This window comes from Theropithecus gelada, chromosome 13, assembly GCF_003255815.1.
Source record: "Theropithecus gelada isolate Dixy chromosome 13, Tgel_1.0, whole genome shotgun sequence".
NCBI lineage: Eukaryota > Metazoa > Chordata > Mammalia > Primates > Cercopithecidae > Theropithecus > Theropithecus gelada.
Window position 1 is genome coordinate 58,247,424 of NC_037681.1, and position 23,597 is coordinate 58,271,020.

General features: G+C 45.7%; 1 long non-coding RNA gene across 1 annotated transcript in view; it reads right to left on the reverse strand.

Annotated features, from left to right (window-relative positions):
• Nucleotides 1-21,266, reverse strand: part of LOC112605112 — a 50,172-nt gene extending 28,906 nt beyond the window's left edge. Inside the window, exons 1-2 of the long non-coding RNA XR_003115352.1 lie at nucleotides 21,147-21,266; nucleotides 10,259-10,421 (exon numbers count right to left, since the gene is read on the reverse strand). This is a non-coding gene — a long non-coding RNA (uncharacterized LOC112605112). The remainder of the gene's footprint in view (nucleotides 1-10,258; nucleotides 10,422-21,146) is intronic.
• Nucleotides 21,267-23,597: the final 2,331 nt, after the last annotated feature.

Sequence of the window (23,597 nt, forward strand, 5' to 3'; positions counted from 1 at the left end):
TGTGAAAAAAATGCACCCGGTGTCATCCTGTTCTATTGTAAGTCCTTGTTCTCTATGCAAGGGGTCATTAGAACATTTTAGTGGGCTTAACCTTGGTCATCAGATTGGTTACCTGTAAGCTTTGCATTGGGGTACAGCTCAGCAAGCACCTATGACCCTAAACCTCAAAGCCTTGAGCCCCACTGTGAGCTCCCTGGGGACAGCAGCCTACCCTTCACCCTTGTACTTCCTCACCATCTGACCAGGGAAGGGAATAAACTTAATGTCCTGTAAGTGTCTGCTCAGTGACCGGGTGGATAGGCAGTGAACATGCCACGCATACCACCTGCCTTAGATCCCGCTAACTAGTGGTGAGAAAGAGGCAAAAGAATTGCATTTTGGTACAGACCTAAAACTCTCCACACACAGTGGCCAAGAGGCTCAGCACTCCTACATGACCTTCCAGCCCATGTCACCTTCCCTTTCTCAGCATTCTTCTGAGCACTACAGCTTGTATACACAGTTCAGAATTGGATTGCAGAGTGTCTTATCCTGCTTAAGCCAGCATGTGAGACAAGAGCCAAGGGAACGGCAAACCCCTAGGAAATCAGTGAATGCTCAGTGGGCCTGTTGTGGGTTCCAGGGCTCTCGTCTTTACTGTAGCTCCTGCCAGGGAAGTGAAAGCAGCCGGGTGTTGCTCTCCAGGGGCTCAGCCAGCTTCCCTTGGCAGGAGTGAAGCCTATTGTTGGAGCGGCTAAGTTGGCTGCTCATGGGCCGGACCAGTGAAGGCGTTCCCAAGGTTCATGTCAGAAGCCACACATGGTAGCAGGAGCTCCCAAGACTGGCCTCTCACCTCTGTCACCCGAATCTTCACTGTGTAAATGGGTGGTTATCTTCTGATCCAGTCTTGTGGGTGAACAGACTATTTGTAAAAGGAAGGAAAAGAAATGTTGGCCTGAAGCCGGTGCAGCAGAACTGAGGGCCGGGAAAGCTGCCTCCCGCCTCTCTGCCAAGGCATTTCCGCTCTGACCTGCCATGTCCAGTGCACACCATTCCTGCTACACAGCCAGAAGTCAGGGTGGGATGGCGGGCAGCCTGTCTGAGGCCAGGAACCACAGAAGAGAAAAGAGCGGGCTTAGGTCCAGGGAGGGCAGATGACAGAGCCAGGAGGAGCAAAAGCAATTCCTCCTTAGAGTCTGAAACAGGAAAACAAATCTGTTGGACAAATAGTGTCCAGGTTCAATGACTTGGCTAAGGCGCCATGGCCAGGGAGAGCCTGAGTCTACCAACAGACGCCAGCAGTAGGTCTCTGGCCATCAGGATTACAGAGCAGCCCTTGCAGAGGCAGCAAGAGTTTTTCTACCATGCTGGGCATGGTGTGTCTGCAACATTTCAAACTCATTTCCTGAGATAAGAATGACATTTATTAAGGCATCCTGGAAATTAAAAATAAGTGGCAAGAGCCTCCCCACCCCGGCCCACCGGGCTGTCTGCCAAAGCTGGGTGACCCAAGGGAGCAGGACAAGAACACAGCCCTTGGGGAAGCTGCTCTGCTCCCCTCCATCACGATGTCCTGTTCTCTCTCTTCCCTTCCTCTGGTCCTAGCCCACAGCACTGGCCAGGCTTGGGTGGGCTGGGGTCAGAGAACATTTGACCATGATCCTGGCAGTGAGAGTGATGGCCTGGCCATGAGACTCTCAGCCTGAACCTCCAATATGGCTTTGAAGTCCTCACGATCAGTCCCCTGGTTCTCTCTCAGGTACCTCTCCATGCCTGCCACCTCACGCCCAGGCCTCCAGGCTGATCCAGCCTCTGCCAGCTCTCAGAATCCACCATGCTTCCTCCTGTCTGCACGCAGCTCCTTTGAGCTTTGTCCCCTCTGCTGGGAGCATCCTCACCAGCATCTTTTCCTCACCCCGACTCCCAAACTCAGACTGCCTGTCCGACCTTCACTCATTCTTCCCTGTCTGTCCTCCTCCACCCCAGTTCCCAAGCCAAGCAAAGCCAAGGCACCCCTCTGACAGTGTCCAGAGCTCCCGTAATCAGCCCCCTCACCACACTACAGAGCAATCGCCTGGTGCTCAGCTCTGTTCCCAGCTAGACAGTAAGCACCACAAGGTACAATGTCAGTTACTTCACCATTGATCTGGCACTGAAAAAATGCTCAACAAATATGTGTTACACAAAAGAAATTAAAGATTAATTAACTAACAGGCTGAGCACAGTGGCTCATGCTCGGAATCCCAGCACTTTGGGAGGCTGAAGCAGGCAGATCACCTGAGGTCAGGAGTTCGAGACCAGTCTGATCAACATGGCGAAACCTCGTCTCTCCCGAAAACACAAAAATTAGCTGGGTGTGGTGGGGCACACCTGTAATCCCAGCTACTCAGGAGGCTGAGGCAGGAGAATTGTTTGAACCCTGAACCCGGAAGGTGGAGGTTGCATTCCAGCCTGGGTACCAGAGTGAGACACTGCCTCAAAATAAATAAATAAATAAATAAATAAATAAATAACAAAAGGCCCCAAAAGGTAATTGGGATGGTTGCCCCAGGCCGACCTCGAAGGTTTCCTCCAACCATTAGTGGATGGTGGGGGTGATGCTCTGGGGCTCTGCCCCTCGCCTCTGCCTGTGGTCTTGCATCCTGATCTGAGCAGCTGTTACATGCAGTGGAGGTCTGAGTCTGGTGGGTGCGCAGCGGGTCAGTCAAGGAAGAAAATATGGTCTAGAAAACAGCCTGGCCGGGGTCACCCCCCGGGGTAGGGCCAGGGAAGAAAGGAGGTTTCCTGGAAGTGTTGTACTTCTTCTTACTTCAGGGGTGCAATTGTCCATTTCTCAGGGACCCACAGTATAGAGAAGAGTAACTCTGCTCCCACAGTGCCTGGGGCCTGAGACATATACCCAGGACACAGAGGGAAACAGAGGGATGGCAGAGGGATGAGCTGAGAATGCCAACACATTTTCCCCCAGGGCCTGTGATCCATGAAGCTGCCTCTTTTCCCATCTGGCCTCAGGATGCATCGGGTGCTGGCCTGCCTGCCTGCCTGCTCCTCACCCCTCCTGACCAGCTAATCACCATAAAGCGTAAACCAAGAGACCGGCACCTGTCTGTCTTTGAGCCTCCCTGTAAAAATACGTAGGTGCACATTTTAAGAGCACATAGCAAATACTTGATTCATAAATCAAAGTTCCATTTTATATTCTACCATAAATAATCATCATTGGCCAGTATTGCCTGAGCCTGGGTCCCTGGCACCAAATGAAAGTCAAACACATTATGATTTGTTTGTTGGCATTGGTAACAAGCCAAAGAGCATCATCTTCTATCACAGACTATAGATGGAAGTAGAAATAATAAAGCGGCAAATGTTCTTTTCTGATGCTTTTAATAAAGATAATTATACCTATTGTCAGAAGTTCAACCAAATGAGTTTTGGGGAATAAAAGTGCCATTGAGGAGGGGGTGATCAGAATGCCGGGTGGATAGAGAGCTTGTGGCCTTTCCTTTCAGGCGGTGGGCCAAGATCAGTTCAGTCCCCTCTTTGGGACATGCCTTTTTCTCCTCCTGCATTCCTGAGTTTCCAGGCTAGCTTGAATTCCTAATTTGGAAGTCACCAGAGAGCAAACCTCCACAGTAAGCAAAGGAGTGTCCTGCTATGAACTCCCTGAGAGACAGTCCTAGCCCTGGTTACACAGCCGGCACCTCAGTTCACCCCTCCACCAGCCTCCCAAGGCTCCTGAATTGAGCAAAGAATGAGGCTCTGGGTCCAGCCTACTCCCTGTTCACTGAAGCTGTGCCTATTCAGGGATCTAGCCTGGTGCTAATGTTTTCAAGCAGTCTCCCTGGATGGAGGTGTCCTCTGGGAGGTGCTAGCAACCAGCAGACCTGGGATTTGATAACTGCTCTGGTCTGGGAAACATGCAGATTATGACTCCTCTTTTGACTGGCACTGTTCTAGAAAACGATGAAGTTTCTTGATCAACCATCTCCTGAGCCTCTCGGTGACACTGACAGATAGGCTTTATACCATATAGACATCCTGCATTAGTCCTATCATCTGCCAGTTTTTTCCACTTTCCCCCACACTCTCACAGCAGTGGCAGTGCCTGAAATCTCACATTGGGACAGTCCAGGAAGGTGGGGACTTCATTTTCTTTGCAACTGTCCTGATACAATACACTGCTGGGCTCAAGGTAGACAAGTGAGACAGGAGAGTTCCCTGACTGCCCCCCCACAACCCCAAAGGACCTGTGATGGGGGTGGCTCATATGTATGGCCACTGGGCATGCTCAAACCTCTTATGGGAGGGGGAGCATGCAGAGTGGTGTGTGCAGAAGCCAGGGCGAGTGCCCCTGGGTTCCAGCCCCATGGCAGTGTTCAGGGGTGGCAGCTTGCGACTCCTGAAGCCCAAATAGGCATGTGTTACAGTGCACTCTTTTAGCCTTGCTGTCCACAGATGACTTAGACAACTGTTAAACAGATCAGTGCCCTCTTGATACCCAGGTCCTTGTCCAGCATCCAGGAAGCATGAGGTTGCACATGGACTTGAGGAAGGTGAATGTGGGACTTGAGTGGTGGAGGTGGCTCTCCGCAGGACGGATGGGGAGCTAGAAAGGGGATGGAGTGGGAAGATGGTCTTCCCATGGGGTGTGGCCATTCAGCAATTGACCTCCTCTCTGACCACCTCCAACAGAATGACTCTTGGTGTTTAGACACTCCTTCTCTTCTCTCTGCTGTGCCATTCTGCTGCTCTTCTGTTCTTCTGTTCATCCCCTTGTGGAGCCAGGGGTTTGGGGTTCATATGGGTACAGAATGGGGGAGGTGCGGTGCGCCAAAAGGCAACTTTTAGATGTGAAAACACCCAAAACCGTGCAGTTCAGTGTCCATAGAGGCACGGCAGATGTTGTCCACAGCTTCTATGTGGGATTCTGAGGCAGCCCCTTGTTCTAACCTCATTGGTCAGATGTCTCCACCGGATGTGGCAGGTGGGTAGTGAGTTTATGAGTCACAGTGACATTATCCAAAATTTACATTTGTATTGATTGCCTAAATATTATTTTATCATTAAAGGAAATTTTAAATCAAAATATAAATCATCCCTAATCCACAAACACAACAACTGATTTTAGTCTTGCCTATTCCTTCTGATTAGCATTCTTTAAAGTGTTTTATTTAGGGATTAGATACCAAATTCCAAGGGCGGAAAATTTCTATCCAAATCAGCATAGATTCTTATGAGTCATCTGTGCTTGTATGTAATAATTTTCTGCCCCCTCCAGCCTAAGAGCTCCTGGAGGGAACACAATTTTTACTTTGGTATCTCAGCATTTAGCACTGTGCTTGAAACTAGCAGGTGCTTGCTAAACATTTGTTAAATGAACAAACTGCCCCAAACCAGGACCTTGACAGAAGTGTACATTTAAGTCAAGGGTAGGGATTGATTAAAATTAACTTAGTTAATTTTAACATAGAATAAATCAAAATTCTCATGAAAGTAGAGAGCATGGCAAGAGTAGAGCATCTAAATGTCATCCATTGACCCCAAATTCAAAGCTGGAATGGAATATTGTACATTGAGTCCTGTGGGAGGAAGGACAGAAATGACAGAATGAAGTTGATGACCTGAACACTCAGAAGTAGTACATGGAGAGGGAAATATAGTGGGTTGAGGCAGGCTGTTGAGAACTAGGTCAGTGAATTAAAAGGGTCTTCCAGGGGCTTTCACAGAGGTGGGGCCAGCATCTACTGTGGGGAATAAGTGTGGTGGCTTCAAGGAAACTTGCCAGGCTGAATATTTACTGCTGCTCATAGGTCTTCAACCACTTTATAGTCTTAAGGTAGAAATTTTGCTTTTGAGGACAGTCATAGTTACTAGTGGGGAAATTATTCTCTGGAAAAAAGTAACAGCGACCATGTGATCATAGCATCCTTATCTTATATAGCTCATAGAAGAAAACCTTTTATCAAAGGCAATAGAATTTCCAGTTCTTACATGGATTGGATCAAACTAATGTTCTCTTCCGTTATCATTTATATTGTCTATTTCCCAATATATCCTTATATTTATACACCCAGTATGATCTATTTAACTCAAACTTAGAATCTAAATGCCCTGAATTATCTATTGAACCTCAAAGAAAAATTCTAGAAAGGACTCTATTTACTGCCAAATTAAACTCAAAATAAACCATTTCTCTAGTGACAGGATGTCTTCTTTTCTGGTGGACGTGACCCTCCTCCATAACGGGGGCAACTTGTATTGCACTGGAGTGATTCCTGGATAAGGCAGTTGGGCTTTGAGCTGTCACATGACCTGAGTTGACCATTGGAGAGGTACAGTCTGTCCCCCATTTGGGCAAACTAAGTTAATGCTTAATTACCACTTCTAAGCTTTTCTAATCATTCTTGATCAAGCCTGGATTTGGGGGTTCTGGGATTCTGTAAGCCTTGGTTTGAAAAAATTAATTACATGTTATGTTATAAAAGACTTTTTTAAAGGGTCAAGCTAATCTATTTGTGAAAACACAGAATAGGAGTGACTCCCAGGTGATGGATAAAGTGGATATGAGTTTTCAGATTGTAAGTGAGTTAGGTAATGACACTGGAGAAGTCATAAATATCTGAGAATAAGTAATAAAGTGCATATTTTGGAAGCACTTCCAACAAATCAACCTTGCTTGAATCTCATCCATCTGCTAGAACTCTCCTATCCAACCAGCCTAATCTCGTGGAATAGTCCCTCCCTAATATCTCTCACATCCTTTATTTCCCTGGTCTCCTGCCACTATTCTAGTCCAGGTCCTCATCACATCGTGCCTGGATTATTGCAACGACCTCCTCGTCAGTCTTCCTGTCTCTAGTTTCCCTTTGCCTTTGATCCGTTCTCCACGATGCCACTGGACTCAGGGCTTTCTTTGTCCTAACATGCCACTTATGACATGCTCTAGCTCTGTGCAGAGTTCTGCTTCCCACTGCCTTCTGGGACAAGTCCAGATCCTCAGTCTGGCAGTCTAGGTCCTCAGGTTCCAGCCCACCTGCCCAACCTCCTCTCCCTCCATTGCTTAAAGTGCGAGCCAGGTGGAGGTACTCACTGTCTATTCCCAGCAAACCTGCCCTCTCTGTCCATTGGTCCTCATGGCCATCCTCCACCTGGCTTGTCCCTACAAATCCTCCCCCTGTTTCTCTCTGTCTATTCAAACCCAAGTTCTATTATGGTTCTATCCCCTAAAGCCTCTCCAGCTGGAGAGCCAACCCATCCTGGTCTAATAGAGTGGCTTTCTTATATTGCTTATTCTATTTCAGTAGAAACTTCCTGGAGCTGAAAAGTAACTGGACTCAAATAGAAATATATATATATATCAGGAATAGAGGAATTTCAGGTACCAAACCTATCAGAGGGCAGAGGGCCATGTAGATGACGGCATACTCAAACCTGGCTCTGTGTTCACATCACTTTCATCTCTGGAAAGTGGCAAAGAAGCTTGGGATGGCTCTTCCAGTTAACCCAAGGCCATCATGCCCCATCTTTTCTCCATTCAGAAGATATTTGTATACACACTTGCTCATTCTTTTATTTTGCTGCTTTGGATAACTTTTAAACTATATATTATTGTTCCCCACTTGTTTGGAGGCAAAGGTATAAAAAGGAGATGGGAGCAGATCAAGAGAGATATATTTGTTTTTAATTCTATTCCAGTATATCAGTTAAAGTCCTCTGAGGAAGACAGAAACCACTCTAGATATTTCAACCAGGGAATCACTTCACAGATTATAGAGAGATTAGCATCTTTAGCAACCCAGGACCACTAGTGAGACTAGAGGAACATGGGGAGTAGGTAGTGTGACCAGAGTCTGGTTGTCAGGGCCATGGGGCAGTGGCTGCTTAGTGGGAGCTGGGATCATGGAGGAAAGGGTTTCCCTGCAGGATCCACAGCCAAGGAGGAAACACAGCCACTGCCAATGATGCCACAGGAAGGGGGAAGAAGGCGAGAAATGACCATGATTCTCCCTCTCTGCACCCCCAGTGCTCCCTCAGGGCCCCACATTGGTGTATACTGCCTGAAGGCTGGAAGAAGAGAGGCCCTGGAAAGAACAAGAATAAATCTAGTGGCAGTAGCAGGCAGGCAGGCAGCACATCCTTCTCCTACACAGCTGCCTCCCTGCCCACACCTCCCTTCTCCTCATCCTGGCAGGCCCCTGGCCCTCCCAGATGACCATCAGACATCTCTACCATTCCCTCCTGACCTTGACCTCCACTGCATCAGCACTGTCCTTGCTGCCCCAACCCTCTCTGGCCTCTCTCTTGAGCTGCCAAACACTGAGGAGAACAGCCGCAGGGCTGTGCTGACTGAAGCCACCGACATGGGCTATCAAGCCTGCAGGTGACCGTCACAGCTGCTGGACAATCCTTTGGACAAGATTCATGAATTTTCAGGCATCTCGCAGATTGGCTCCCCAAGTCTTTCCCATTCTCCTCAAGTTCCCAACCAAGCCTCATTCCCTCAGGTTGTCCTCTCACTCTCCTGAGACACCAAGCCATGGACATGACCTTTCTCCATGTCTCTTCTTTTGAAGCTTCACTCATTCATTTTTTCCTCTTGTCTCTGAGGATGACACACTCATCTTTCTTGTCCTATAACAAGAAACTGTAACTTCGCTCCAATCATCATGCCTTCTGCTTTTTTGTTTTAAAGCTTCTCTCTCCCTTGGCTTTGTTCTATCTACTTAGAAGTGCGCACAGGTGCTCCATTGCTCACAAGGCAACAAGAAAAAGTCCTTCGACCTCTTTGACCCCCTCTCTTGACCTTCAAACGTATTCAAAGAGCAAGAGTAACCCACCATCTGTTTTTCATGGTATCATGATTGTCCATTCCAGTGGCTTTGATCCACCTTTCTTGTCTGTGACTGTCCCAGCATTGGTCTCCATTAACAACCTCCCCAACCCCACCCTCTTTCTGGAAATGTCTCCCTCAATTTCTGTAAGGTTGTGCTCTATTGCTCTCTGCCCCGTATTCTCTCCAAAATCTCCTCCATGGCTTACTTCCTGGCTCCTCTCTCTCCTCCTGTGCAAATACATAGGGGTCTCCTACTCTCTGCCCTCAGCCCTCACCACGTAATCCCTGCACTTGGCCTTTCTGTCGTCTCTCCCCTCCTGTCCCATCTCTGTGTAGCACTCTCTGGATCCGTCCCCTGCTCCAAGCCTTGGGGACAACAAGCTGGTCCCAAATATTCAACCAGCTGGAAATCCAATACCTTCTGCTGCCACAAACCTCTGTACCCCAAACGACACTTATTCCTTCCCATAATCCCTCAACAGATCCTACCACCACTAACTTCGCACTTTTTCTCGTGTTCTGCCTGAACATTTTATGCGGCCTTTGACTCCCCATCCCCACCTCCAGTCAGTCACCGAGCCAAGGAAATCCAACAAGACAGACCCCCTCCTGTTTCCACTGGCCTCACCATTGAACAAGCCCTTATTATGTTCAAATATATTTTCTATATAATGTATAAATACATTTATTATATTTAAATATAATGTATGTTATATAATGTATAATAATTTATTAAATTTTATATATTCATATATTTCTTTTATTTATAATATTATATAACATATTTATATATTTAAATATTAATTTATTACATAAATATATATAACTGTGTCATATATTTAATAAATTATATATTTAACACACATAAATATATCATGAAACATTTCATACATGAACATAAATGTTACACTGTCGTGGTTCCCAGTCTCTGTGCTGAGGCACCCAGGACACCACAGTGAAACCACAGAGCTTCACAGCGTATATTAATTTTCAAGGGACAATACACGATCTACGACTTTTAAGATCCGGGGACTTAACAACCTATCCAGGTATTTAGTTTTGTCTCAGGACACTGAAAAATTTGTGGAGACACTAAGGGCGTTATGATCTGAGAGAGTTTGTGAAACTCAGGTATCTAGGTTTCTAAAAATACAATGGCCACCCAGGTTCTTACAATGCAACTCAGGAATAGAGCGCTTAAATACCGTGGAAGCCCTCTGATATTCCATCCCTAATTACATCACCTGCACCTGCCTACCCTTCCAGAACTGACTGCTGGTCTGAATTTTTGCATTTACAATTCGCTTGCTTTTCTTTATAGTTTTTATTGCAGTTGTCTGTGTTCTTACAACATATATGCAGATATGTATATTGTTTAGATTTGCATGTCAACTTTCATCACATTTTTCATTGAATGTTACCTGATATCCTGGCTAATTTTCCTACCTCTTAGTTGATCTTCTTGCCATTGCATGTACTTTTTTAGTATTTGATCAGGTCTCTTCACTGCTCAACAATCTTCAGGGACTACCCGTCCACTACTGAATCAATTCCCTTGACATTCTCTGCTTCACCAAGTCCCTTAATTTCTGAGTCCCAGCTTCCTTACCTGTAAAATAGGAATGACAATATCCATCTTACAGTATTGTTTTTAAGGATCAAGCAAGACAACCCTGTAACATGCATACCATGGGGCCTGACACATAGTAGGAAACACAGTATGTTGGAGCTCTTATTATTCTTATTATTTTTATTACTCCTCCCTAAGCTGTTATTTTTTCATGATGATTATTACTCCTCCATGAACTTTTCCCTTAGACAGAGCACAGTGCCTGAACATAGTGAATGTTCAGGAAATATTTGTTGAATGTGAAATAAACTGATCTCCATCAACTCACGTGCAAGTTGGTAATGCCCAGGGAAGGAACTCTCATTAATGGGTCTTTGAAGAACCCCCAAAGGGAGGTCAATATTGCCTATTTTGGAAGGAGTGGGGAGGACATTGATACTTTCTCTTGCTAAGGAGAGTAAATAAGATGTAATGGGGTCTCTAAAACATTTTATAGCAGTGTATGGGTATGGGCTTGGTCTGAGCTGCTCCCAGCTGGCTTTTATCAAGCGTTGGCTGCCCTCAAAGCAGAACCGCCTGCTCAGGAAGACCGCAGGATTCGCTGGGGCCCCAGCTGGAGGGAGGGAACCCATTCCTCTGATGTGCACAGTTGTCTCAAGCCTGGAACCCATTCCTTGCTCAGATGCCAAAAAACTATTTTGGATCCTGTAGAGCTGGCAGGAGTCCCTGGTATGCCATGTCTCTGTGTGTGAACTGCTTGACACTTGCTTCTTCCGTTGGGGCTATTTCAAAGAAGATGGAAGAAATTAATGGCTATAAATGACTAAGGCCCTTGAGTTATGGTTTTATTTATGCATAATTTTGACAGGTTGTCTCCTTATTGAGAAATGGCATGTTTCTTATCTTTTGAGAAAGATTATTCTCACTAATCTGAGAAGGGATGCCATGCATGATGCTGGAAAAGGACAATATGTAATCTGTCTTAGCAAAAACACACTCCCAGAAGCCTGTGGTCCCAGCAGAACCACTTCATCTTTAATTTGCTGTGTTTTCTCAGTAGGTTCTCATTCCTGCCTCTCCATTACCACTGCCCGATCTTCAAACTTGCAAAAAGAAAGTCACCATTTGATCTCTAGAAGTGTCATGTTTCAAAACTACGCATGTACTAAAAAGCAGAAAACCTTGCATACATGTGCAATTATGTCAACTTAAGTGCACATTTATGTGAATATATTCTATACGTAAAGTCAAAAAAAAAAAAAAGCATAGTGTTCTATGATAAGAAATGCATATTGATTATCCCAAACAATGACTAAAGTTTATCTATCTTCTGCCTTGGATAGCACAGAGTGACTTATCAAATGTCAATGGTTACACTAACATTTACTTTAGCAGAGAGATAATTACAAGGGCTGAAAAGCCTATTGAAACCATCAGAGTGTCCACACATCAGCTGGTTTCCATCCAAACCAATTTATAATCTAAAGCAGGAATGTCTTTACTTTAGATGCAACTGAGGTCGTAACCTTTTGCTTCTTGTTCTTAACCAGGTTCCGTGGCTGTAGTGACTCCAGCCAAGTTTCACATTGCTTCTGGACGTTTGGATGTGGCTCTGCTGCTAATGTTGGCAGGGTGAGTGGGAGAGCTGACCACTGGCTCTAGTTGCAATTTCCACCTGTGAAAAATGTTTCTAGGGAGGTAGATATGAGAGGTCAAATGGATTGTGAATGACATTCGTATAGCCAAGTTCATAAGACCCTGAAGGAGCAGTAGGAAGGCTGTCTTTACTTTTGTGAATTTGCTTTGAAAGTCAAGGTAACTCATAGGATAACCCTTTTTTGGAGATTTTAGTTACAAAGTTGTGATTTGATATTAAAAATTTAGATACATTAGATGATTTGAAACTTTTTTGTTGACCTTTTTGAAAAGAAAAACAAATATCGCTCAGGTGTGCTTCACTGTGTACTAAAAGGTAAACAGCTGCGTGCAGACTCAATGATTTTTCCCCGGTGACACTCATGCTGAATGAGGTGCTTTGTCTTAATTTTAGATAGAACTGAAACTCTTAATTAAATAACTAATTGCTTATAGCAACTGGTCAACTTCCTCTTTAAAGAAAATATTTTTGGAAAATGATCTTTTTGTGTCTAGAAATCCTTTGTAAAACAATTACTCTTATTCACCCACCACATAATCTCCACATTTCTTAAAGTAATTTTCTTAAAAGCCTACTTAGAACACTTACATAGATTTGCTCTCCAATCATGTGAAGCTTCAGGTTTGAACTTTGGTACTTTCAACCAAGCCTCACTTACCAGAACAAGTGGGTGGCAGTTCCACCCTTCCTTTTTCCCCATTACTTCATTCATTTGTTTGTCTGACATTTATTTAGGTTCTCCTGGCTTGTAAGCACCATGCGAGACCTTGCAGATTTCAAAATGTAAAAGACCCTCAATGAAGGGGGTGGCTATGTAAGCAAGTCATTGCAGTAGAGTCAGATGATTGCCACCAGAGAGGCACCCAGAAGAAGCACTGACCCCCTTGACTGACGGAGTCAGAAAAATCTCCATGAAAAGATGATATTTGAGCTCAAACCTGTACTAGTTTGCCAAGCCAAAGAGAAGGAGGAAAGGGCTTTGAGGTTAAAGAAATATTGGCGTAAAAATGCAGGGATAATATGAGATGTACTTGGTGATGCAAGATGGGGAGTGGTAATTCATAGAACATATGCACACTCACACATATAATTAAATGCCTACTATATACAAAGCACTGGACAGACAAGTGTGTTTTTCATTCATTATCTTGTTTTATTTTCATGAAGATACCATGAGGTAGGATATATATATATATATTTATTTTTGAGACGGAGTCTCGCTCTGTTGCCCAGGCAGGAGTGCAGTGGTGCGATCTCTGCTCACTGCAAGCTCCGTCCTCTGGGTTCACGCCATTCTCCTGCCTCAGCCTCCCATGTAGCTGGGACTATAGGCGCCTGCCACCATGCCCAGCTAAATTTTTTTTGTATTTTTAGTAGAGACTGGGTTTCACCATGTTAGCCAGGATGGTCTTGATCTCCGGACCTCGTGATCTGCCCATCTCAGCCTCCCAAAGTGCTGGGATTATAGGTAGGATATGTTTTTAAATCATCACTTTACAAATGAAAATACGGTATCATTGTCACTGCTTTACAGATGGTGCTCCCTGTGATTCAGGGATTTATCCATGGCCCTAGAGCTCATCAGATGTCACTAGCATCAAATCCTTTGCTCTTGATGATTGTCTAAGCAGGTTCATGCAAGGTAGTTAGGGTCCTTCCATGCCATGTAGAGACTTTGATCTTCATCCTGTTGGCAATGGGACACCATCAACATGTTTCCAACAGGGCAATGAAGCACTCCGGCTAAGTTTTGAAATATAATGATATGGCAGGAATGTGAAGGAAGGGCTAGAACAAGAAGACACAAGAGACAGGAAAAATAATTAAGAGGGCATGAAAATAGTCTAGGCAAGAAATAGCAAGGACCTGAAACAAGGAAGGGGTGATAGAGCAGCAAAGATAGATTTGAGAGACAATTCAGAAATAAAATGGAAAGGACAGAGGAGCCCTGGGGCAGGAATTACTCAAGCTCTTTGTTACAAGCCACAGAACCTATGTATTCAAGTCAGTTTTAGAAGACAATGAACTTGCTAAGTGATCTGAGGGAATGTATAGAGTCTTTGGGAGAGCCAGAGAATCACTTTTGGAAGTGTTGGGGTCAAAAGAAGGGCCAGAATTACATGGAACTGCTCTTGATGGAGACCCTGCTGCTGCCTTCACTGGGCTTTAGAACTGGTGCCCAGGTACGCATTTCCTTCTGCAGTTATAACAAATTAACACACACGCAGGAGATTAAAACAATACCATATATTCTCTTACAGTTCTGGAGGGCAGAAGTTCAAAATGGGCCTTGCTGGGCTAAAATCAAGGTGTGGCAGGGTTGCTTTCCTTTCTAGAGGTTCTAGGGGAGTGTGATTTTCCTCGCCTTTTCCAACTTCTGGAGGCCACCTGCATCCTTGGCTCATGGCCCCTCCTCCATCTTCACAGCCAGCGGTGTGGCTTCAAATCTTTCTCTCTTACTTCTGCTTTCATTACCGTGTCTCTTCCTCTCCCTCTGCTTCCATCATCACATCACCTTCTCTGATTCTGAACCTCCCACCTCATCCCTTATAAGAACCCTTGTGATTACATTGAGCTCACCCAGATAATCCAAGACCATCTCTCCATCTCAAGATCCTTAACTTGATCCCATCTGCAAAATTCCCTCTGCCATGTGAGTTAATGCATTCATATTCAGGTTCCAACAATTGAGACATTGACATCTTTGGGAGCTCATTATTCTTCCACACAGTACTGTAGCTTATCTCTCAAACTCTGGTCTCAGGGACCTCCTTGAAGGACCTCACCTCTCTTTGTCTCTGAAATGCTGGCTGTCACTGCTGCATCCACCCTCACCAGAATGTCTGCAGCCCAGGCCTGCTGCTTCACGTCCATAGATTCCAAATCGGAGTCTTACATAGTTGTATGTGATCAGGGTGTCTGGATCGTATGCCCAAACCTCAGCTACAAGAGTGGCCCAGAGAACAAGTTTTGACTTCTTCCTTAGGAGCAAGCAGGCTCATGATGCTGGGAGGTGGTTGGGGCGGGGTGGGGGGCGGGTGTTCAAAAGTTGATAGGGGCCAGGCACAGTGGCTCATGCCTGTAACCCCAACACTTTAGGAGACTGAGGCAGGAGGGTTACTTGAGCCCAGGAGTTCAAGACTAGCCTGGGCAACAGAGTGAGACCACATCTCTACAAAAAAATTAAAAAAAAAAAAAAGTAGCCGAGCATGGTGGCGTACCTATAGTCCCAGCTTACTCCTGAGGCTGAGGCAGGAGGATCACTTGAGCCTGGGAGGTTGAGACTCCAGTAAGCTACGATCTCAACATTGCACTCCAGCCTGGGTGACAGAGTGAGATTCCATCTCAAGAAACAAAACAAAAGTTAATAGGTGGCCAAAAGCATGACGAATAGCTGCAAAACCTAGCCAAACCTCGGGTCATACCATGAGTTCTGTTGCCAGTTCCACGCTTAGGAGGAATGTAAGCAAACTGGAGCCAGGACAGAGATGGCAGGGATGATGCGGGAGCCTGACATTGTGAGTCCAGGGTGTTCATAGACTGGAGGACATAAGGACAGTTTGAAAAGACACATGATTGAGGTTTCCTAATGAGCGAGAGCTTGCACATGGAAGAGAACTTGGACCTGTCTTGTGTGTCTCCAGCGTTCAACATTAGGACTCTGTAGAGGGTGACATGGTAACAGGGTGCTTCATTTCTCAGTTACATGATCCAAAGACCGATGGGTTGCTCCAACAGGCAAGAAGCTTGCTGCCATTTAAAGTACTGAGGCAGAAGCAGGATGACATGTTGGGGCACAAAGAGGGGAGTCAAATAGCAGAGGAGATTGCAATAGATGGCTTCTAAGTTTATTATTCTGTTCTTATCCAGTAACCAGGTTATTGGTGGGGAAGGTACTAAGGGCCAAATCACAACTTCACGTGAAAGTAACTTTTTTTTTTAATTTTATTTTTGAGATGGAGTCTCACTATGTCACCCAGCCTGGAGTGCAGAGGCACAATCTTGGCTCACTGCAACCTCCAACTTCCAGGATCAAGAGATTCTGCTGCCTCAGCCTCCCGAGTAGCTAGAATTACAGGCATCTGCCACCACACCAAGCTAATATTTTGTATTTTTAGTAGAGACAGAGTTTACTATGTTGGCCAGTCTGGTCTTGAACTCCTGACCTCAGGTGATGCACCCACCTTGGCCTCCCAAAGTGCTGGGATTACAGGCGTGAGCCACCGTGCCCAGCCCAAAAGTAACATTTTAAAGGAGAAAACGCTTGATGCATTCTTTTAAATCTTGCCTTTTATTTTCTGATTCCTATTCTTTCCTCTTTTTTCAAACAGTAAGTAACATTTTTAAACACTGTAGTTTGTTCCCACTCTGACTCCGGAGCCTGGTTTTTCTCTCGGGCCTGCCGCTGTGTTGGAGGACTTGACATGCCTTTTGTGTTCTGTAATGTCTTCCTCTGAACAACAGGCCTGTAAAGACTGATCCCCAGTGATTATGCCAAATGTTTTTGGAGAGAAGTGGATGAATTTATACAGGAACTAAGTGATTCAAATCTGCTTTCCTTTTCTATATATGCAATTCTCTGTCTGCATTCCAACTGTTGGCACAGAAGCCCTGGTCCACTGCCCTGGTTTATCACCTTCACACAGGGATGGGGGTTGCAGGCATAGGGGCTGCACATCGGGGCCACACATCGGGACCATGTTGACCTGCTTCTTTCCAAACTGCTCCACGGGTTATGCGTTTACATACACCCACAGAATGCGTTTGGGAAGGTTACTTTTCCACACTGTGAATCTAATGCACAGAATGACACACGTTTTTAAGTTAAAAGTCAAGATGTTTTTGCTTGGATTTAACCTAACCTTCTTTTGTTTTAATCCAAACTCCATGTTGCTTGATATGATACAGACTTCCTGAGTGACCCAGGCATCATTAGTAACAGACACTTTGGACTTTTTATCCTTTTTCTATTTTTCTGTAAAAAGGGAAAAGCAATTTCTGTTCATCTGTGAAGCACCATAATGAATAGATTTGCAGATTAGATGATACAATTTCTGAAACTGCCATGGATCTCATGTTTAAAGGACAGTGTGTAGGTGTGTGTGTGCACAAGTGTGTGTGTGTGGGGGATGATGGTGAGGATAGGGAGTGGGGGTATGGCAAGCTTCAAGAATTTTAAAAATATTCTTAGTGTTTTGTTAACCTTCTCTTACCAACCTTCACATCAAATTTTTGAAAATCACGTGGTATACTTATAGGCATTTGTTTTGTTTTTCTTTATTCTTAGAAAGCATTCTTTCTGGATTGTTTTGTTTTAGTCCTGAGTAGGTAACTATGCTGCATGAGGATAAAGTGGTTTTTCATGAGCAGGTGTTGCAATCAAATACAATTCTCAACAAAAGATGCTCTGACAGATATTCACAACATGAGTAATCCAGCCTGCGTGATGATTAGCTAGAAATGCTAAGCAGCAGTTTCCATAAATGACTATAATTAGTCATCTTTTAACACAGCTAAGCCAACTCACAGTGCCTCTTCTTAGAAGTTCTCTAGAATCTATAAATACAATGTTCAGCATTTCCCCAACATCATGTTCAGTCTGAGTCTCCCCGCAATGTGTCCTCTTCTTTGCTTTTCCTTCCTCACTCCCCACTCCTTTTCTCCTTCCTCCACTCATCCCTCCCCTGCAGACTGTCCCGCCCAGACATTGCTTTTCACCCTCAATTCTTCTCTCTTTCCCATTAAAAGAAAGTAAGTTTGCATCTGATTCTCCCCGAGCCCCATGGCGAGCATTCCACAAACCCATGTCCTTTTTCTTAAAGACTCCATATAGGACATCCCAGCTGTCCCTGCTCCCCAGTCCTGCTGGGATCCGCTGGGAATCCAGGTGGTCATTGGCTAGCTGGGATGGGAGAAGGGTGCTGGGAACTACACCGGATGTTCCTTTCCTATGATGCCTATACTCTAGTGGGGGAAGGGTAAGGCTGGGCAAGGGGTGGAGAATGGATAGAGGGACCGGCTGGTCAGGAGGCCTAGCTCCCAGCAGAGCATTAACCCCATAGCTCTGATCCCTCATCCAGGACAGTAAGGATGGCTGGGCAAGTGGCCTGAGCTCTTATAATGCACCTGCTACATATAATGCATCCAGACCTGAAGCAAGACAGCCATGACAGCCATTCCCATCCCCAATTACATGCATGTTCAAAATACTTAAAGGCTGAATGTTAAAAGAGAGAGGACAAAGCTACTGAGCATTTGAAGTAGAGCCTGGAGCAGTAATGGGACAGCACTGTGACTCCCTCGCAGTGCAAGAGTGTCGTCTCCTCCTCCCTACCTAGCCTGGCATGCTTTCATTCTTTTCACTTGCTCTCCTCCCAACCCTACACACACACACACACACACACACACACACACTCAGACGCCTTCCATCCCTGCAGGCTACATGTCAGAGGCAGTCACCGGGCTTCGAAAACAACAAGTTTCTGAAACTTAAGGAGGTAGAATGGGAACTTTTTCCACCATGCCCTCTGTTTACTGACGCCAGCTCTCCAGCCACTATACTCCCTTCCCCAACCCCACCACCTCCATCGGACTCCCTGAGTCTGAAGGCACAGGATAGTTAAAAGGAGCCTTCATCCCTGCGACTCTACTCTCTTGTCCTCAAAGAAGTGACAGGCAAGGTAGGGCATTCTCACTGTCTCAACAATATAATTTGCACATGCCCTGGCCCTGTGCCCTTCAGTAGTGATGTCTTCCCTCCCTGAAGTGCCCTGGGATTCTCCTTTGTCACTAACTGGCTTCCTTTCCTGACATGGAGCACCTGACCGTGTTCTACTTGTCTCTTTTACTGGCAAACTATATCTGCCAAGTTGGCTGGCTTTTGCCCTAGGGGTCAGGAGAGGGAGCAATCAGATCAGAAGAGGGACAGGAGCATCAGCCACCTAAAGAAGGAATGGTAGCAACAATGAGACTGTTTAATCTTTCTAATTGCCAATACCTTCAATACAGTATCTGATATTCATTCAGTAGTTATCAAGGGTCACTTCTGTGCAGCCACTGTTCTGGATTCTGGGAATACAGAGGGAAAAGGACAAAGTGCCTGACCTCATCTAGCTTTCATTCTAATGGAGTAGCAAGGCAATAGACACATAAACGTATACTAGAAAGCCAGCTAGTCAGGAGCATGCTTATCGTTGTTTTTTGGTTACCCAGAATCTGAACCTCCATCTTATGTCTGAGATTCCCTACCTCATAGAATCTGGTGGATAAGCAGAGCCCATGGTCCATTACATAGCAATCGAAAATGCCTTATAGTGGTTTTATTAGCCTCCCTTGTAGAAGGAGCCAAGGCCTGTGGCCAAGGCTTCACCAGCCAGACACACTGGCCCACAATCTGAGTTAGGAACCAATGACTCAAGGACAAAGAGACTGCAGAAAGCCCTCATAGGTGATGGCAGCAGCTGCAGAAAGATGGGGATTCCAGGGGTGCTGGTGACAGCGGGTTGCAGCAGTGTGTCTGGGACAGTAGCATTGGTGACATAACCAGTGGCAGCTAGGGCAGCAGAGATCCCACCAATTGGTGCAATGCGTGCACTTTTCTTGGCTATAAACCACTAAACCTTCCCAAACATTCCTGGAGCTGTCAAAGTCTACAGATAAATCCTCCTTCTACTTAAACCCACCAGAGTTTCCTGTGCTCTCATCTAAGAACTGAACACAAAGAGTAACAAGTGCTCAATCAAAAGCAAAGCCAAACAGAGGGATGGAGAGTGATGAGAGGCTACCTTAGGTAGGTGACCAAACTCAGCCTCTCCGTGGATATGGCTTTTAAGTCTCTCCAGAAAGCCGGAGAGCAAGGCGACCTGAAGACTGAGGGAAAGAACTCCAGAGAGAGGACACAGTGCAAAGGCTGGGCAGTGACAAGCTGAGGGGCTGACGAACACCAAGAAGGCCAGTGCGGCCCGAGCTGAGACAGAAGCTAAGTCAGAAGGACAAGCCAGGACCACAGCCAGTGAGGCTGGTTAGATCGTCGTGTGGAGTCTGAGTGTCATGCTGCATGTGAGGGAAGCCCCAGCTGGTTTTAAGCAAGGCGACTGGTCGTTGAAAAGATCACCCCGACTGCTGTCAGGAGAATTGTCTGTAGCAGGACAGGAGTGGAAGCAGAAAGATCAGAGACTTTTGCAGAGGTCCAGGAGCCAGTAGTATGGCTCTGATCTCCCTAGGCCGAGGGCGTTTGAGTGGTGGTGGTGGGAAGAAGAAAGAGGAGGGAAGGTGGAGCTGAGAAGCCTTGCTGTGGGTTAGATGTGGGGTGTGAAGGAAAGAGACGGTTCGCGACTAAGCCGTTTTCTGAAACGGGGAAGATGAAGAGAAAGGCAAGCTGGCGGGAGGAGAAGTCAGGATCAAGAGTTTAGCTTTAGATCTAGTGAGTGGGAAACACTGAGATGGAGTGGAGACAGAGTCTGCAGGGGGATGTAAGGACCTGGATGAGTTGGGGCGAGGCGGGCGCTGGAACTAAATGTGTGGGATTCCTCAGCACAGGGAGGAAATGTATAGCCATGAAAGTCAATATGCTCACTCAGACGAGAGTGTGGTTTGAGAAGGGGGCTCAGGACAGAGTGCTGGGGAACCAGGAATGAAGAGATCACAACGAGGAAGAGAATCCAGCTAGGGAACTGCAGGGCGGGAGGAAGAACACGGACTGCGGCGTCCTGGAAGCCAAGGAAAGAAAACAGGGGCCTTGGCAATGACCCTGTGGACTTCCAGAGGATGCTTGTATCAAGCAGGTAAAGGGACTGGGCTCCCAGAGGCTGGGCCACCCCATTTCAGTGCATGGCCCGGTGCCTCTTTAGAAGAGGAAGCCCCTGGATTCCAGAACGTGCTGGCTCCACCCAAGGCAGACAGCAGTGAGGCCACACACTATTCCCGGCCCCCTTCTCTCTGAAAAGAGCCCTTTGTAACTTCTTTGAGAAGGAAACACCTCCGTCAGGGGAGGAACATTATTTGCTTCCTGTTAGAACAGACTTTTACTTAGGATCAAGCTCCGTGCCAGCCCCATCCCCACAGGGAGCAATAAGGGAAAGAGGAGGGAGGGGGCCGCAGATACCCACTTGTGGGGGCTGGTTTCGCAGGAAAGGCTCTGCAGAGCTTGAAGAGGGGTGGGCCACAGGCCCACAGCCACAGTCTCTCTCAGCTAGAAACCCCCTCCCTCCTCTGCCAGTCTGTCCTCCCCAGGCTCCGTTTGAAAGGCCTGGGAGGTAAGGAGAAGGCTGGTCAGCCTGGACACTTAGTGGTTGGTTTAACACTTTCATGCCTGCCAGCCCTTTCCCAGGAAGACTACAGCCAGTCATTCATTCACTGAAAAGCACTTTGCCAAGCACCTACTCTGTGCTAGGTCTGTGCCCGGCATGGGGACACAGTATTAGAAAAAAAAAAAAAAATCAGACTTATCCCCCATCCCCACTGAGCTTGCAGTCTAGTGGGATAAATTAAACAAATCACGCAAACACCTCTACAGCCACAAATGTGATAAGGCTCTAAGTGAATATCGCACATGATGGTGGCCCTGCTGAAGGCCAGGCAGAGGTTCCTTCCTGAGGAGGGACTTCTCTGAATCTCCAGAGGCCAATAGAATCTGTAACAGGAGGAGAGAGAGTCAGGGTTCTAGAATCTGCCCACTATGCTTTTAAAAGCTGACCCATCTCTGTTATGCCGTGGCTGCAATGTTTTAGTTTCCCCAAAGCCCAGAGCACATCGTGGAGCATGGAAGTGTGTCACTGAGAAGCCGAATGTGGCCCCGGAGCCGCTGGTGTGGAGGGTGTGTTCCGCTCCTAGGGCAGCAGCAACAGGTGCCATGAGAGGCTCAGAGCTTTGGAAGCAGAAATGGCAATACTCGACATCGTCAGCAAATATTTGGGAGTCTTTTGTTAAAAGAAGAGCGGAATAAATATCTATGTCTCTCATAAAACCCAAAGGAAAGCTCCCAGATAGGCGTCTTTAGGGCTATGACCATCTCTGCAGCTTCACTATACTGAGTTAAGTCTGTAGAGCATCTGTAACCCTAGACATGTGTGTCCACAACCTCCACGCACACACACAAGGACACTCCCATAGAGGACAGGCAGTGCGGACAGTTAGGGGAGGATGGTGAAGGCCGCTTCAATTCACTTCAGTGCTTTGGATTCAAGTGTTTTTCTGTTTCATTATCTGGGTAGCTGATTATTAAGCTAAACACTCCTTTTATGGTTGAAAATCCATTAGTCCCTTTTCTTGCATGAATCTAATTCACCAAAGCCTATTAAAGTGCTTTTGAACCAATGAGGAAATTTAATGCTCAAGTATTTTATTCTGAATTCCAGTTTTCCTTGTGTTATGATTTTACCAATAAAAGGTTGGGTTGATTGTATGGTAAAGATGAAAAAAGGCATATTTTGAAAGAACATGACAATTCTCAAGGTATTTATACTACTTTACTGTATTTGATCCTTACAACTGTCATGTCAGTTAGGCAAGAAATATTTCAGTTTTACAAACGAGAAAACTTCTGTCCTGAGACATTAAGTGATGTACTCAAAGGTCACATAATAATTTGTTTTGTTTTTATCTTCCCCACCATACTCCTCTATACCACCTTCGGGACTCTGGAAGTCAGATATATGTGAGTTTTTTGTCAACTAAATTCATAGTTATCTTAATATTCATCTCTTGCTAAAATTAAGGTGCAGAAGTAAAATCTGTCTAATAGACAAATCCATCGTTTGTCTGGATAATCAAATTTTACTATATTTTGTTTTAATCCTGAGAATGAAATTTTACAAATAGCTCAGGAGATTTTCCCTAGAGTTCCAAGTAAAATGTGTGTAGATCATTTACACATTCTGCTTAATCACATGACAGTTCCAAATTTTTAATTTCAACCCTTCATTACAATGAAAATTTTTGCTTTTTTTTTTTTCCACCTGCTCTTTGTTTTGTTTTTCAATGGCTAAGGAAAGGAGAGGGGTGTGGGAAAATCTGTCTCTTTTGACAATCACCAGCGCCATCTACTGTCAAGAAATGAAATCGTCGGCCGGGCGCGGTGGCTCAAGCCTGTAATCCCAGCACTTTGGGAGGCCGAGACGGGCGGATCACGAGGTCAGGAGATCGAGACCATCCTGGCTAACACGGTGAAACCCCGTCTCTATTAAGAAATACAAAAAACTAGCCAGGCGAGGTGGCGGGCGCCTGTAGTCCCAGCTACTCGGGAGGCTGAGGCCGGAGAATGGCGTGAACCCGGGAGGCGGAGCTTGCAGTGAGCTGAGATCGGGGCACTGCACTCCAGCCTGGGCGACAGAGCGAGACTCCGTCTCAAAAAAAAAAAAAAAAAAAAGAAATGAAATCGTGACGCATTGTTACGTCAATGAACATTAGGGCTTAATGAGGGAAAGACAATTTTATACCCCAGTACTTACTGATAAATATAGGTTCATGTACACATATTTTTATCTTATATTATTGTATTCTATAAGCAGCTTATAGGGAGAATAAAATGAACTTAATATGTAATCATTTATGTAATTCTT